Below are 6000 nucleotides of genomic sequence, written 5' to 3'. Positions count from 1 at the left end.
CGAAGCCCTGGGACGCCATTAGCCCCAGGTTCACCTCAAGCCCCTGGGATACCATAAACCCTGGGGACCCTGCAAGCCCCTCTGGGACACCCTGAACCCCGGAAATGCCATGAACCCCCAGGGCACCCTGAATCCCAGAAATGCCACAAGACCCAGATAACCCCCGGAAATTTCGAGAGCCCCATATCACCTTAAGGTCCTAGGACACCCTGAACCCCAGAAATGCCCAAACCCCGGATCACCTCATTGCCTTGGGACACCCTGAGCCCCGGAAATGCTGAGAGCCCCAGATCACCTCAAACCAAGGGACACCATAAACCCGGTGGATGCCGAGAGCCCCAGGATCATCTCGAGCCCCTCAGACACGAGGAACCGCGAAGCTGCCGCGGGCCCCTCAGATACGAGGAACCGCGAAGCTGCCGCGGGCCCCTCAGACACTAGGAACCGCGAAGCTGCCGCGGGCCCCTCAGATACGAGGAACCGCGAAGCTGCCGCGGGCCCCTCAGACACTAGGAACCGCGAAGCTGCCGCGGGCCCCTCAGACACGAGGAACGACAAACATTCCATGAGCTCCTCAGATGCCCTGGGCCTCGAAAATGCCGAGAGCCCCTCAGATGGCCTTGACTGAAAACAACCCACGAGCCCCTCAGAGACTCTGGGCCGGGATCATTACACCAGACCCTCAAACGCCCTGGGCCGCGAACATTCCATGAGCCCCTCAGACGTCATGAACCACGAAGATTCCACGAGCCCCTCAGAAGCTCTAGGCCCATGGCCAACTCTGCCCCCCACACCTGAGTTCCCACATGTGCACTGACCCCTTGGGTGACAGCGGCCATAGGCCTTGGCCGATGGCTGGCCAATCCCACCCAGGCCTGTCCAATCCTTGGTGTGAATACTGTGGGAACCTTTCCTCGGAGTTGTGAGGAAAGAGGTAAAAGCTAGTGGGGTAGCTTCAAGATCACCTTACCTTGTTCCTCAGCCATTTTGAGGCCGGAATCCGCTTGCTCGGAGCGCCTCAAGCTAGGCGTCTGTGCTGCGGCCTGAGAGCGGCTGTGCACTCCAGGCGAGTGTGGTCGACTAAGGCGCCAAACGTTGGAAGTGCAACACTTGTATCCTAAGAGGCAGTTTGCGGCTGCGCAGTAGCACCTAGCCGGTGCTCACCCGGATGGAGAGGGGGGGGCAGTGACGACCCCAAGTGTGGCGCCTTGCCTACGTAACCTTATACCTATATTCATATATTTTTAAGTGTACTTTTTTGTTTTTTAATCCTCACCCGAGGATATTTTTCCACTGATCTTTGGGGGGGGGCGGGGGGAGAAAAGAGAAACATTGACTCAAGAGATCTGAGGTACGCCCCCTTGACTGGGAATTGAACACAGGACCCTTGGGTCCGAGGGCAGGCGCACCAAACCAGCCAGGGCCTTTCAAAAAATATGAATCGGTAGCCACCCACCCTTCCCCAAATGCTCTTCATACATAACACATGATAGAAAAAGCGTAGAATGTAAGAGATTTGAATTCAGACTTTCTAACGTTTTCAAGGTTGCATATTCTTGTCCAATGCCAGCTTTGGGAGTAAATCTGAAAATAATTCAGCTTTTAAAATGTGCCCCCAATAAGGCCCACTCAACCCATGTCACCCTGCCCTTCAGCTGCAGTGCTACTTGCCATTTTCCAAACAGCCATGTGCTTCATTCCTCCATAAAATAATAGCTACGATTTACCCAGTGCTCGCCACAAGCCAGCCACTTAACATGTCTGACCTTATGTGATCCTCAATGCTGCAAAAAGTTGGTATTATTGTCCCATTTTAGAGATGAGAACACTGAGGCTTAGAGGGTTTAATTTGCTCAAAGCCACAAGGCTAGTAACAGAGTTATGACTTGAACACATATATCACCTCCTCCCATTCTTTATGTTATTCTACCTCCCCTATGTTTTTCTACCCCCCACTCAATTGCCTCTGGAAATTTTTCACATCCTTCAAAGCTTGTTCCAGTGGGCCATCTGTTCTAATAATACCTGCACCAAGACACTTTCTTACAGCTCCCTGGTAAGAATGAGTAGCTCCTTCTCTAGGACTCTGTGGCAGGTTACCTTCACCTCCTTTTAGCGCTTAAATCACTTTTCTTGATATTAGAAATCTTTGTCAGCATGCCTCCCTCCTTCTAAGGTCCCGGGGAACAGCACTACATCTTATTTACATTTAAAATAGCTCTTCCCTCACAAGGTTCTAAGAAGTAAATGTTACAAAATATGCAGCACCCAGCACAGTGCCTGGAATTTTGGTCCCTTTTCAGTGTCAGTTGTACAATGACTCTTGGCACTATCTGTCTCCTCATTTCGGGGGGAGGGTGAGAGTTTCTTCTCCAGCACAAAGTAAAGATGTATCTTGTTATATAGAAATGCAGAGCTGCTTTGCTGCTGTGTGGGAGTGTAAATATGTGTAGAGGGTGCATGGGGGAGCTGAGTAGTAGAACAATGCACTGTGCTGGTGATCCGTGTATTGCTTCTCAACTCCAAATTCACTCCTTTGCCTGCTCTGTGAAAATGATTATATTTTATCCCTTTGCTAGTAGCACAACTTTTTACCCTTTGCCAGTAGCACAATTAAAGTTTGTTGTTTTGTTGTTGTCGTTTTCAGTAGGATATGCTAGAGAGAGGATGAAGGAGAAATGAGTTTTGCTTTCTTGTTCCCATTTGCTCTCTACGCAAGCTGCTGCAGAGTGCAGCAGACACACACACACACACACACACACACACACCCTACAAGGCAAATTTCCAGCAAGTTCCAGAAGGTTGATTTATAGCAAGTTCCACCAGTGCAACACCAGCGACTTATTCACTGAGTCATAGTTGTGCCTCTTTGGTGTACTACCTCAGCCCTAGAGGTAGTAGCTGTTCCTTACAGCTGTTATTCCTATACTGTTTAGAATTTTATTTATTTTTTTACTAGCCAAACCTTCATTATGCCAATCCTCCGTTATACCTAATAATTCTTTACATTTAATTTTCTCTGTTCAAATTACTGTGTGGTTTTTCTCTTCATCTTGTACCTAGACTGATGCACTCACCTTTTTGGGTCTCCTTCCAGCACCTAGTACTCAATAGGTATATAATGTCTGTTCCTGGAATTTAACTGAACATCCAACAAATGTTTGATAACCCTTTACTTTCATTTCCAGTCAGTCCTCTCTGTCTATTCACTTGACCCATCTTCTCCATAGCGGGATTCCAACTGGAAGGAGGAAACACTTTCTTACTGTAACTCTTAAGGCTAGCTATTGTTCTCCTGGTGACCGTAAGCCGCGTCAACCTGAGTAGGACAGAAAATAGTGTCTTGCAGCACTAAGGAAAGCAGAAGGAGGTGCTGGTAGTGTCATCTACCTGTCCTTAGGTGAGAGCTGAGCCACAGAGGCTGCGGACAGACTCAGTATTTCTGTCAACACCTGTGCAGCCATGGGAACCAGGACTTCTGTTTCCTGTAACAGTGGACTGGGCAATGCACAGCAGGTGTTCCCCAAAAGACAGCTAAAAAAGCTGAATGAAATGTTCTAAAATAGTCTCAAGAATATCAAAAAGTTAACAAAACAATGAGCAACTACTGAGCTAAGAGCTGGAAAAGGCCAGAAATGCACACAGGTGTGAAAAGCTGAGAGGACTGATTTTGATTTGCCTTTGCTCTAAAACATTTACTGATCTAGAAACAGCTGAAAGAGGTCATCAGGATGTACTTCCACTGGCTTTGTGGGACTGAGGTACAGAAGTCGGTACCCTGGGTCTACCAAAGGAGGAGAGCTTGGAAAATATCCCCTACCTTGGACAGGGATCACATAAAGTCATCCTTTCAGAAAAAGTGATCCATTAACCACATAGACTTAGTTCAGTCTCATATCATTCACGGATTTATTTAGCACTCCCAGGTACCTGGCATAAGAACAAAAATTCTTTCCTGTGAAGATAACAAGTTATTTCTACCAAAAAAATTAAATAGAATATAAGAGGTGAAATATAACCAGGTGTAGGAGAATATAAGACAGTTGGAGAAAGAAGCAATACAAGCATCTTTATGTTGGGAGGACGGAGCCCTCTGCTGCCCCCACCACACCCCTACCCACACAACCACAGGGCACTCCCACACATAGTGGTCCTGACACGGGCACCTGCTGGTGACCTTGGTCTCTGTTGAAAGCTAGCCTATGAGCATCATACATATTGGGAAAGATCCAGATTGAAAATCCTCAAGGGCCCAGGTGTTCAGAAAGGAGCCTCCATGCCCTTTAGTAACAGAAAACTCTGTTCCAGCAAAGCCTGCAAGACAGGCTCTGGGCCCAGGCCTTTCCAGCTTCCCTTACAGGCTAAGATACAAGCTGGAGGATGCCACATGCTGCAGTGTATGCAACTGAAGCGACAACCTCAGTTTGGAGGGGACAAGAAAAACAGAGCAGGGAAAGGTTGGTGGGGCTCTTGGAGTGGAACAGAGGGAAAGACAGAAGATGTAGTCCCCAAGGGAGCTGGAAGAGTGGTGGAGGGACTGGGGAGCACAGGGCCCAGACTCAGCCACTGCCTCCAATGGAGGGCAGGCAAGGGGCCCGGCTGTGTTATGACTAGCATTGGTCACTCTTCTAGATCCCTGTTCCCCAACCTTGGCTGCAACCGGAATCATCAGGGAAGCTGCAAAAACTCCTGGTGCTTAGGACTGGGCTCCAGAAACTCCCATATCACTGGTCGGGGGTGGGTGCTGGACTTGAAAAGTTCCAGAGGATTCTCGTGGGCTTCAGGCTGAAGCACACTGCTCTGTACATCATGCAGCGTCGGTCCGACACAGGATCGTTACACTTCATGCTCACAGCACCCGGGCAGGATCATGTTACCGAGCTGATTTGTGTGCAGTGGAAGTGAGCAGGCCGGGTCTCTGGTGTAGGCATGAAGAGCATGTGAAGGGACTTTAATGCACCTATAGCATATCCCCCCACTGCCCACCAGATACAGGATGGACACAACCTTCTCACAAAACAGCATCAACCCTCCTGCATGCCGCACTCTCTGGTCTACGTTTGACTCCATTAAATCTAGCGAAACCCAGGGACTGCATTTCACAAGGCACCGCTAACCACCAGTGCCCATATGAAATGCTGGGGGCTGCAGAACCCAGGTGTGAAGCCCACAGTTGACTAAGACCTGTATTCTTGCTGTCCCCCCACCACCACCCAGAAGCCACAATGAGCTTGTTGGCTCAAGGCCTTAAGAACACATCTCAGGGAAGGGGCCGAGAACGCAGAAGTAAGTTTGAGGAACACGTTTTCTTTGTAAGACAGGGAAAGCCCCAGAAGAGGCAGCATCCTAGGCATGGTGAGACTGGATCCCATGGGCTCATTAACACCCAGAGAGGTATGCATACATGTGTGTGTCTCTGTGTATGTGTGTGCATGTAAGAGAGTGAGAGAGAATGTGAGAGACAGAAACAGAAACTGAGGGGAAGATGGGGCTGCGATGGTGGCCAGAACAAGAAGGAAACTGGGAGGGAGACAAGTAAATAAAAGCATCCACCTCCCCATTGTTAGGTGACTACAACAAATAGATCGCCTCAGAGAGGTATCTCTGACTCTGACAGAGGCTAGTCTGTCTCCCAGGCCAAATCCAGGCCTGTGGAGGCAAAGGGAGCCAGGGAGGGCGGGCGGCCCAGATCTGGAAGCAGGTCGCAATGAGTGTGCCCCAGGCTTACACCTAGTCCCACACCGGTGGATGACCATACTCAGGGGCAAAACTGGGGACCTCTCTTCATTTACCTTCTTTGTAGTGGTGACGTGAATCCCCTATCATTTCCTGGCTGTGGTGCCTGGCACCTGGAAGCCTGGGTTGGGTGGGGGGACCTGTCAACACCCCATCACTGTTCACACCTGAAGGAGTGTCCACAGGGCACAAGGCCTTCCCCACCAGGCCCAGAACATTCTGCCCCTGAGTGTGGGGCATAGGGGTCTGCAGTCTGGAATCTAG

This window comes from Miniopterus natalensis, chromosome X (assembly GCF_054644295.1).
Source record: "Miniopterus natalensis isolate mMinNat1 chromosome X, mMinNat1.hap1, whole genome shotgun sequence".
In the NCBI taxonomy this organism is placed as follows: Eukaryota; Metazoa; Chordata; class Mammalia; order Chiroptera; family Miniopteridae; genus Miniopterus; species Miniopterus natalensis.
This window is presented reverse-complemented; position numbering follows the sequence as displayed.